The sequence below is a fragment of the Columba livia genome, chromosome 2, assembly GCF_036013475.1.
Source record: "Columba livia isolate bColLiv1 breed racing homer chromosome 2, bColLiv1.pat.W.v2, whole genome shotgun sequence".
Taxonomy (NCBI): domain Eukaryota; kingdom Metazoa; phylum Chordata; class Aves; order Columbiformes; family Columbidae; genus Columba; species Columba livia.
In genome coordinates, this window is record NC_088603.1 from 143,088,945 (window position 1) to 143,101,037 (window position 12,093).

At 37.1% G+C, this 12,093-nt stretch overlaps 1 protein-coding gene across 1 annotated transcript in view; it reads right to left on the reverse strand.

Moving 5' to 3' along the window:
• The window catches only part of ANGPT1 (angiopoietin 1), a 160,365-nt gene that overhangs the window by 23,364 nt on the left and 124,908 nt on the right, over positions 1-12,093 (reverse strand). The window lies entirely within an intron of this gene.

Here is a 12,093-nt window from a genome sequence, read left to right on the forward strand (position 1 = left end):
TTAAAAGTGACTGATGCACAGAGAGTTCTGTGAAATGTTTGTAGTTATTTGAAAAATAAATATTGGCTTCAGTGTTTGCTTGGTTTTCTTAATGCAAAATTAAGCTTAAAAAATGCCAAAATGAGTTATGTGGCACTAAGACCTCTGTAGAAAAATATAAACAGACTGTTAAAACATATTTCAACTCCCTTGGTGTCATTTGTGGCCCACAAACAGTCACATATGAGTGAAAGGTTCACTGACTCTCACCCATTTATGATCCAAGTTCTTTGCCGGTGCCACACTGACCAAGCTAACAGGGATCAGCATGTCTTACATGTTTTCTTTTCCCCTAAAAACCCAGGTCACGACCTTATAAGAGCTGTGATTCACAGTAATTACTTCTTTGGTTCAAATGGCATTGAGATTGGTACAAAGAGGTTTCACTTCAGTGCAACTGAATTATAATGCTAAATAAAAGATAATAGAACACAGACGGTGCACGTGCACTGGGTCAGGTGTGGTGAGCTGTTCCAGCACTGATTTAAAATTGGAAACACACCAGCCTCTAGTATCTGATGAAACAGAAGACTGGAGACTAGACTCTGTATGGCATCACAAACTCATTAGTCTTTTTCTAATTAGGCTTCCGTTGTTATTATCTCTTTCTTCTATTATAATAAAGGTTTATTTAAACTTTGTAGACCAATCAAACAATAGAAAGTACACTGCATCAGATACCACAATACTTCTGTTCTCTGATGTTCAAAGTTGTTATCTTTTTGTAGGTTTATGTAAATTAGCAGTGCTTTAGACATGATGAATACCTCTGCTTTGTGCTCTGATCGGCTGCTGTGCTGCTGTGGACCAAATAATGAATAATAGAACTATTTTTTTTTCCCATTACTTTAGAGAGAAACAGAGAAAATCAAGTAAGTTTCAATTTGACAGGGAAAAAAACAAACCAACCCAACCAACCAAACAAGCAAAAACCAGCAACAAACAAACAAACAAACACACACCACTAAAAAAAAACAAACCAAAACATGTTAACAAAACAACACAAACTCTCGAAGACTGATAAAATGAATTACTCTTTTAAAAATCTGGGATGATCCCTTTCCCAAATTCTCTTGATTTTTTGACTCATCAAAGAAGCAATCTCACAGAAAATATCGCACCAGTTTGCTGGTATTATCCTGAAAATATAGTGAATCAGTGTGGAAAGGGTTTTCAGAATCGGACTCTAGAAACACTTCCCAGTAGCCCTGTTAATGATAAAAGGGGAAGAAAACAAACCCTGGAGTTGGTTGGCTGGGCAGTTGGTAACAAACTTCAGAGACTTTAACCACAAACGTACTAGGTTAAATGAGGGTCACTCAAAGAATTTCTGCGTGTGTTTTTGCAGGCAGATGAAAGCTTGCTCTGTCAGGTCTCTGAGCAGACATGAGCTCATTCTGCCCACACTCCATCCTGGCTGGAAGCTGTACTGTCGCAATAAGCATGACACAGAGCCTACTCAAGGGCAGGATATATAAGCATGGGCTTGATGCCACATTGACAGGTCTACTGAGCTTCTGTTTAGCTCAGAGAGTGGGCAGCGAATCAACAGCTATGTGGGCACAGACAGCACACATCTCTTTGATGTACAGAGGAGGCCTCCGGGTCCTGTTTTTCTTTGCTTTTGCATTGTGGAGAGCTTGAGTTTGGATTTTTGGCAAATGGTGAAAATTGTGGACATTTCAGAAAATTTTCTAGGCAGGATTGTTTGTTTGGTTGGTTGTTTTTTGTTTTGTTTTGTTTTTAATCTGAAGATATTGACACTAATGCTAAATGAATTCATCATAATCTTGTAAACATTTGGTGGTCAAGTTCACTTTGATGAAGATCTTGGTCACTCACAGGAAGAATGCATTTTTTCTTTACTGAAATCAGAGACACATCTCATTCTTGGTATCCACATTTCAGTGTTTTCTGGATGGACATTTGCAAGTGCCAGTTTCTTCAGTTTTGATCAGGGTTATGACAAGAATAATGTCCAAGTTAAATATTTTGAGCTGGACCTGAATTTGGACCCTGAAAATTCACTCTGCTTGCCAACATTCACAGATAACAGCGAGGAGAACTATAGAATTGCACAATATGCATTAAAGAAACTGTTCTAATACAGAAATATTTTGTAATTCTTAATTTTAATGAGATTTTTTTTCTCATTCCACATTTTGCTTTTACATTAGTCTCTCACAGTCCTTTACTGTTTGCACCCTTAAACATATGGATTCATTATGTTGCAATCCTAAATCATCAAAGTATCAGTGATTAGCAAATATTAATGACAGTCTAAATGTTCACAGAGTGATGCTGTATCTATAGCTTTTGTCATGTCCTTGGCACATATCTCTTACATTTTCTACACAAAATTTCACTATGCTAATTTACACTCTGATAATCGTTATAACTTTTAGAGAGTTTTAACACTTATGAAGTTATACAAAGATTACGTAAATTTTAACAGTGAAAAAGTGACAAGAATACTCAATTGCTGATTAGGAAAATTATTGTCACATTTAAAATTATTTTGTTATGCGGTTTTTTACAGAAATAGAGCCAAATATCACATCACATCACTTATATCCCTGGGATGGATAGCCTGACTATAAATGGCATCTGATCTTGGAGACATCTGGATATCCTACACACAATAGTTTTGATATAAAAAAAAATCCTCATGGGTGTCAAATATGTGTCAGTGTCTCAACTTCACAAGATTCTTTTACTCAGGAACTGTTTCATGTCAAAGCCCGGTGGACACAAAGAAAAGATGTTGCTGGTTTCTCTGCTGAATTCTACCCTAATACAAACATCAGTAGGTTTAAGCTCTTTGTAAATGCTTTGACAGAAGTAAACTAAAGAGACATAGCTCTTCTTGTGTTGTTACTGGCAAAAGTGGGAGCTCTTACTTCAGGACAGTGAGGTCCATTCACACCAGGATTTTATAAACTTTGTTAAAGTGCTTGTTTGACATTCTTTCTTAATACAAATATGTAGAGGTGGTATAAAGCAACAGAGGCTTAAATGAAAACAACACTGTGCAAGAAGGATAACAATATAGATTACTTATAAAGATAATACCAACAAGATGTGAGTAGTCATTTTACATTGGAGAACGAAAAAAAATTGCCATTATCTTATGAAAGCCTGTGCAGCTTTCTCCTAGATGCCCTGTCATGCTCTGTCTCACCCTGATAGTTGGGAAATAGCTGGTGAAATCTCCAACAGGTAAAAAGATCACTATTGAGTTTCCACGGATATTTTTTCTGCCAATACTTGAATGCATTAAAGAGTTCTCTCAGATTTGTGTGTCTGTGCAGAAGCCCTCAGCAGGGATTTCACTATGCTGTTCTTGTTTTGCATGATAATATTCTCACACAAGTGGGTTTGTTTGTTTGTTTGTTTGTATATTTGTTTTTCTGTAGAGATCCTCACCAGGTAATAAGTAGTTGAGCTATCACCAGTTGTAGCTCCCCTCTTCTCATGTAACAACTTATCTGAGTGGTTCCTTTCCACTTAGGAATTGTGGTTTCTATTCACTCAGCAAGAGAAAGGTTTAAAACCACAAAGCTTCCCTCACAATGGTGCCATAACCAGCAATATGTGTCTCAGTGCAAATACAAGTGTAAGTCTGAAGAAGAATTGTTTGGATAGTGTTCAGAGTTCAGGGATAGTCCTCACTGTTTCACAACATATTTGTATAATTTAATCAAAACCTATTTAATTCAAAATGAGATGTAATCCATAGAGCAGGGAGCATAATCTTAGAATTCTCTCTCACACCGCATTGAGAAATGAGCTAGTACCTACTCATTCACTCAGCATTGAATTCTTCCCTGCACAGTATCAGAGCTTCATCGAGCAGCATGTTCCCCTGCAGCAGGGATTGCTGCTTTCTTTTGGGAAGCAATAACTGTGGTCTGGATCCCCTCTAGCAAATTGAATGCATTAACCCACCGTCTTTTGTTTCTATCCTAAGACAGGACATTGTCTTACTTCAGGCTGTGGACTGTGAACTGTCACTGGATATAAATGGATGCCTTGCTATTTTCAGAATTTCCTAATGGTTAACTCCAGGCAGCTATCTGCTGCCTGATTTGGCTTCTGTCTAAGGAGCTTATCTCTCCCCAGGCATGCACAGAGAATCGAGTGTCTCAGCGAGGGTTCTGCAACTCTGTTCCTAGGGCCCAACAGCTTTAATGTTAGCACTGAAAATCTTTATCTCACCTACCTGTAGGAAACCATGTCTGATTTGTGAATAAGAACTTAAATTCATTAAATCCAGGATGATGTTTAAGTCTAGTAGATTGCTACAAACCATTTTTTTCTTGCCTCAAGTAATCAGTAGTTTGAATTGATGTGTTTATTCTATTGTAGATAAGCTTTATGGGAAAATAAGATACTTCTTTTCTTACTCATGTATTTTCTTTCTCTTAAAAAATGAATCTAGGAGTCTGGAGGAGAAGATAGTGACATGCCCACTATGTCCTGTAGTGATAAGTGACATGCCCACTATGTCCTGTAGTGATAGCTTTGGTGGAACTTATTGGAAAACAAGCTTCTCTCCAGCTATGTGTTTGAAAAGCCCTTAAACACCAAAGGAAAGAAAAGTTTCTAGAAACATAAGAGCACAATCAAACTTAATTATTGAAAGCTTCTTGTCAATAGCCTATCAAAAGCTGCTGGAATGTGGGTTCTGCAGGTACATGAAAATGAATATATAGAGAAGAGGTATCCAGTTTTGGTGAAGGAAATGTATCAATCTGGAGAAGGCAATTGAAAATTATCCCATTGGAAAAGGATAGAGAAAAGTAAGACTGAAGACAGCACCAATTTAGAGATGGCTTGAAAGTTCTAACAATGAAAATAAATGCATACATATCTACCTTTTATAGATGAATAAATGGATACACAAAAATGATCAGGTCATTCCTGTACCAAACATATTCTGAGTAACTCACATTGAAGGCTTTGCTTTCCTGATGGAAAGCTAGGCTGCTGTGCAACCAAGAGTGCTGTGCAACTTGCCTACCTTGTAAATCTTGTATGCCAGAACTTTCCTAAAATATCAAGTAAAGAATTTCCTGGTATTTATGGAACACCTCTGTTAGTTTCCCTCCATATCCTAGATATTACTGCATTAAAGAACTCTAGTGTTATTTGTGATCAAAATAAAATGCAAAAAAAGTAATGTTAGGGGCTTTTAATGGTGCATATTAACAGATACTGTTTAATAAATTGTATAATTTATGGGCTGACTTTGCACGTATGAATTGGCATTTGACTTTTCTAAAACAAGAGCTTTTCATATTATCTGAACTGTGGTTCATGCCTGTGATCAATTGATTTAGAAAGATGGGGAGTTTTGTGGTCCTCAAAGTATATTACTCTAACTGAGCATGTAGATACTCTTTATCAAAAGGGTCTGAAGACTAATAGCAGCATTCATTTTACATGAAACTGTTTAAGGCAGCTAATGACGAAAACTGCAAATAACACTTTTTGAGGAAATAATTCATCTTCTCTGTATGGAATTATTTGTGTCATGACACTTGTGATGAACCACATAACATAATTCCAAAAGAAATATCTCACTTTTAAAGATATTCAAGTTATAAGCTAAGAAAAGTAATCATCAATGCCTTTCTGTCATGTGAAAGAGACAGTTCAGTGAACTATGTTAGCACAAAATCTCATTGGTAGGTCTGTAACAGTTTGTAGCTCTTGGAAAGTCAATTATTATACTTCATCTGGACAGATACAATTTGGTATTGAATGTCTGTTATAGCTGAGCCTGGTAGAGCTCTAGTTTTGTGGCTGCAGCCTGTGCTCCTTTTCACACAAAAATGGCAGACAGTCACTAGATATTGCAGAGCTGCCAGTCATGAACTTTCAGGGGGCAACAAAGAATTACACATCACTTCTCATAGGGCCTGTTTTGCTAAATTGAACCTGTTGTCTTGCTTCTCGAAGGGAATACAACACAGAGCCCTTTCCTGCCCACCTCAGGAGCTGCAAATCATCGCACTTCTATCCGTTCCCATCATTCTCTCTCACTATTCACTTCCCGTTCTCTACTCAGTGCTCCTTTACAGTATCCAGTATATATGCATTCTCATTATATTCCATAACATAGATGAAGAAACTCTCTGTTCCTGTTTCAGGACTGTCATGACTATTGGATAGTGAACTACAAATGAGCTTTATGTAATTAGAGGTGGGAAATTATCAGCTGTGGATGGATAGTACACACTGGGATTTATGTGGATTAAGTTAAATTTTATTATTTATAAATTCCATAAGTATTTTTGCATTGACCTTCAGTTAGTCGGAGAAAATATTATATTTCATTTCTGCTTACATTTGGAGATAGGACATGGACTGCCAGTGAGCTTTAGTCACTGATATAGTATAGCAGCACTGGCCTGGTTCCAGAAAGACTTCTGCTTAATGGGCATCAGATTGAGTCCCTGCATTTCCAGTACTCAGACTTCATGGAATATTATTGGACTGACAGTGTTCTTAGAATAAAGTTATTTCAGCCAGATATTTATATATACATAGAGACATAAAATCTTTTTTCTGTATTATCCATTTTATACCATTGTTTGGTGAAAAAAATATTAAATATATTTTCAAATCGTGGAAAGTATGCATACCACAGATATCATTCCGTCCATTAATAAGGTTTTGCATGGATATTTCCTCTGAAGTAGACTTGTAAATTAAATTTCAAGCTTCCAAAGAAAAGTGAATTACTATGTGTTAAAATTTTTGCGTCATATCTATTTTTTGAGTTATTCTGTACTTTTCGTATTCGGCAAGAAAAGTGCAGGGGTGTGGGCACAGGACTGGGTGTTTATTTTGTTGCTTTGCTACAGATTTCCTGTGTGTTCTCCACTGCACTTTTCCATCCCTGTCTGAGAATGGTTTCTTTGAGGGTTTACTGTGACACAAATAACGCAGTCAAGCTGATTGCCTGTTTTACCTAAGCTACTAAAGGGACGGACACACAAAAAAATGCATCACTGAAAAGCCCGAGTAATAAAAAAGAACCACACCAAAAATAACAAAAAGGTTTTGTACTCTGAGGAATCGGACAACAGCTTGTTAATGTCCTGCCACTGAAACAGCAATAGTCTGTGGAGTATATTTTTAAATGATAGGTACGCAGAACCAGCTGTCCCCATAAAAGACACACTCACAAATGATACTTCCTTTTACCTATTACATAATTTTCATTAGTACAATTTAAAATACTGTAGAAAAATTATTGTTTCTCTACAGAAAGAAATATTATTTGTGGAAATTTGTAACGAATTCCAGCATTAGTTCAACAATGGTGATTAAATAAATCAATAGACTCCACCTTAAAAAAAAATCAAATATTAACATTACATCAAGGCCTTTGGCTCCAGGCTACCTACCATGTTTGCCTAAGAAAACAGAGAGAAATAATACTATTCTTGAAACTAAATATACAGACTCTTATACATACAAGAGCTAAAAAATCCAGTGCTCTGGGGAGAACTTACTGTGATCTTTCAGTACTTAAAAGGGGCTTATAAGAAAAATAGTACAAAATTTTAGCATCATCTGTTGCACTAGTACAAGGGGCAATGGTTATGAACTAAAAGAGTGTAAATTTATACTAGATTTAAGGAAGACATTTTTTACAATGAGAGTGGTGGAACACTGGAGCAGGTTGCCCAGAGAGGTCGTAGATGCCCCATCCCTGGAGACATTCAAGACCAGGCTGGACAGGGCTCTGAGCAACCTGATCTAGTGGAAGATGTCCCAGCTCATTGCAGGGGGCTTGGAATAGATGACCTTTGAATGTCCCTTCCAACCCAAACCATTATATGATTGTACATTCAACAACTGATACAATTTTCCAAAGTAAAGCCTGGAGCGAAATGCATTTTACAGAGCTTGGAAACTGTTCTACCTAGATTTGTATGACTCACAGAACAATGCCAGTAGTTTGAAGTGATTTTAAAAAATTCAGTGACTCTCCTTCTTGTTTGCAATGAATTCCATCAACTTCTGCCCTCTGAGGTCCCATAAGTTTGATTATTCTCTTCTTAACTGATATTCTCCTGTCAAACTTTTCCTTGCTTTTCCCACTAATAATGTATCATAGAATCATTTTGGTTGGAAGACACCCTCAAGATCATAGAGTCCAACCATAGCCTAACTCAGGCACTAAACCATGTCTCTAAGTGCCTCATCTATATGTCTTTTAAATACCTCCTGGGATAGTGACTCCACCACTTCCGTGGACAGCCTGTTCCAGTGATTCACAATGCTTTCTGTGAAGAAATTTTTCTTGATATCCCCTCTAAAACCTTCCCTGGTGCAACTTGAGGCCATTTCCTCTCATCCTGTCACTTGCTACCTGGGAGAACAGACCAACACCCTCATACGACTGGTTCTGCAGACCCCTCACCAGCTTTGTTGCCCTCCTCTCTGCTCTCTTTCATTTTCTCATAGGATTTCCAAATCTGTTCATCATGGTGATTCCAATATAAAGACTGTCCTCCTTAATTTTTACTATCAAAGGTCAAACATCAGCTTAAGTACATAACACATTCACAGAAGTTAGGATGCTTTCTGTCTGTCTTCAGTTTTCACCTATACTTACAACAATCCCAAAGTCTTGATCACATCAGCAGCACTACCTAATCATTTAATAATATTCTGCCATGGGTAGGACCAAAGGTAGAGAGAGAGTCATTGCAGCAACGGAAAGCTTTTCTCAATAAAAGAATGACTAAATACTGGAGTTTATTGTCATAGGGAGGTGAGGGTATATCCAATCTTTCTAAGGGTTCTGAGGTACAAACAGCTCAGCCAATTAAAGTGTATTTTCCCCATTGTCTATTCCATGTCTTGCTTGGAAATGCTGCTCCTGTATCATGAGTCACAAAACCAGATGTGTGTACAGGCTTATATGGCTGCTGCTCAAAATCCAGCATCAATATATCTGCTTTCATTAACTAGTATGTGGGATTATGAAATATGGTGCCTGAAATTCCAACATGTGGTTAACTTTCCTGGTTAGTTCTGGAAGGTCTGAGGACACAGGTCAGAGTAGCAGTATGTCATATCTGTACAGCTCCTAAGAACATCAAATAATGTGAACAGACTACCAAGAGTGCACTAGGTAGAGTCTGCATAGAAAATGACAAGAGGCCATGTGTCTTTTGGTAGTCTCTTTCAACTTATATTTTTAGAGTTCTATAAATAATTAATTTGACTTAAATTAAGAAACACTGCACTAAATGGGGTTTGCAAGATCTGACTCTTCTTACTCTGGAGATTTTACTTGCCACAGTATAAGACTTGTAAAGAGACTGGCAGAGATAGTTTTCATCTTATTTACAGGCAGCCCTCTGCGTTGTAATTTTGTGTAGATAAGAAGCCTAAGGATGTTAGATACTTCCATGCTATTGAAGGTTTCACATGTGGTGCAACACTGATTTTCCTCTTTCAATTATCATTTATCATTATACATTTACTGCATCAGTATCCACCTTCTCATCTCAGCTTTCTTCTATGCAGTCATCATCTGGGATAAATAGGTTTTATTCTGCATTCCCAGAAGGCCTTTTGGAGCTGTCTCATTTTGAAAGAGAAACAAGCATATTTTTAACATACATGTGTTCAGCATTACTCTTTTTAATCATAGATTCTTTAGGCTAATAAAAAGTAGTAAAGACAACACAAACAGCCCAGAGGAAAAGCAGAACCCTTCTGAAATCACCAGTTGGGAGTTATCCAGACTGAATTGTACTTTGCATAATGTTGGGGCTGGATTTTGGAAAAACAGGATAAAAATTATTTTCCTTATTTTCTCAGACACATGTTGTCACTTCATGGTGTTTGCTTTTTTCTCTTTTTTAAATTTACTATATTCAAAGGCGAAACCTGGAACCTTATTTTTTTTGTGTGTCTTCCTAATGTACAAGATATTGTCATAGCATAAATGGAAGTTATTCCACTTCTTGAGCTTTACCTTTTATTTCTATACCCTTTCTCTATTTTGGATATATCAGATATCTGAAGCTCAGGCCAGCTTGAAAACTTGTCTCTTTACTGGTTATTATTTCTTAGTGAAATTGTATTATTTGAAACTAATGCAGGGTGTGATAAACCTGCAATTACTTACTTTTGCGAACTGTTGAAGAAACAACATTTAATGTGGGTCACTCACATAAAATCCTAACAGCTTCCAAAACAAGCTGTTATTTTGTTTGGCAAAACTATTTCAAATGAACGGCAACTGAAGCTTTGAAAAGGTATGGTGCTGTATGTTTGAGGTACTGAATGCAAACATGGCAAATGCCTGACAGTGGTGAAGGAAAGGCCATGCAAGCAGGAGGTTGGGAACTGTGGTTTTCAACTTCAGAGGAATCATTTAAATTCTTAATGGCAGTTCCTCAGATAAAGAGAAAACAGCATTCTCTGAAGGGGGGCCAGCTGTTTAGAACTCAATAATCAGGCTTTTACTTGGCCTGCCTTCTGGAGTCGCTTCTATCACAGATAGTGATGCTGGCAAGCAAAATAAAGAGTTTTTATGTCATAGGATTCACTCTTGTAATAATTCCTAAGAGAACATAACTTTTTTTTTTTCAAAATGTCTGTTGAACATACATCTTTCTGAACTAGGCACTAGTGTGTTTGTGAAGCATGAAAAAGACTTTAGATTTGCATGTGGTTTACACTTCATTATTTCCAGAACTGTCACTGTACTACTCAGCTATTTTCTTTAAATATGTTTGAGTAAAAAATAATCAAGAAATTCATCTGAAATGCACAGAGCCAACAAAGACAGAACCTTTTTACCTCATCATGTTTCCCTCTCTGTTCATTCCAGTATAATGTGAATGGAACCAATTCCCTGTCCCCTGGACAGAGGAACTTCAGTTTTACTGTAAGGAGACCACACAGACAGCATGAGTGTAGCTCATTCTGGCCTTCAATTGGACTATGAAGTAGGGCAGGAATCAAAATTGCATTCATTAGTCTCAAGTCAAATTCCTTCTAATTTTTGTGGAAAGTGACTTGAACACGGATAGCAGAATTTATCCCTGTTACTCAATATTGTACTTTTTAAGGCCAGTACACCCTTTCTGATTTAATATACACACTTTTGAAACATATCTTCTTTGTTTTTCTTGTTCAGCAAGAAGAATTTTAATGGATCAGTTTTCACAATATTTCCATGTTCATAAAATATGGTTTATATTGCCAAAAGATTTCCCTTTCTTCTAATGAAAGTAGGTTTACTTTACTTTCCTATATATTTCTCTTTTCATATAGACATCCTGGATACTTAGGCTGATTCAGGATGATTTTCCAGGGCTACTCTGCTGTCCATCAACGTATTAAACCTAATCTACTTAAGAAATCTTCAAGTGCCTCTGTTATCAGCCAAGGAAGAGAAGCAAATTCTATGACCAAGTCCTTTAAAGACTCTTTCTTTGAGGCAAAATTTATTACAGATGACAAAGAATATATTAAAATTTGGATAAAGTTTAAATCTTGTGCTAGGGCTTGCTCTTTGGTCTTCAAAGTTAGTCGTATACTACTATTCATGTCTGTATAGCCAGACTTTTTCCCCCCAAAAAATAACATTTACTTGACCACAGTGTGTATTGGTAAAAGTCCCTGTTCCATGGGATCCCACAGTTGTGTTCAGGAATTGCCTGAGAAAGCACTACTTGGATCAGGCTTGAACTGTGCCAGGAAAAGGACAACCACTTCGATGTACATAGGCAATGGTACACAAATTTTTAGGCTCGTGCCCTTGTCCTGGTTGGTATTTAGCACCTGAAGTAGTCTGAGATCACAGTGTCCAGTAGAGCTGGAGGGACAACAGGGGACATGGGCACTACTTTGTGTCCCACCTGGGCAGAATCCTATCAGCAAAAAGAGCAAATTGCTCTCACTTAAATGTGATTTAAATGTTTGGTTTTACAATACATTGGTTTCTCTCCTAAGTCTTATGCTAACTAGATGTGCAGTAACAAATATTTTAGGACATTTCTGCCTGCCAGA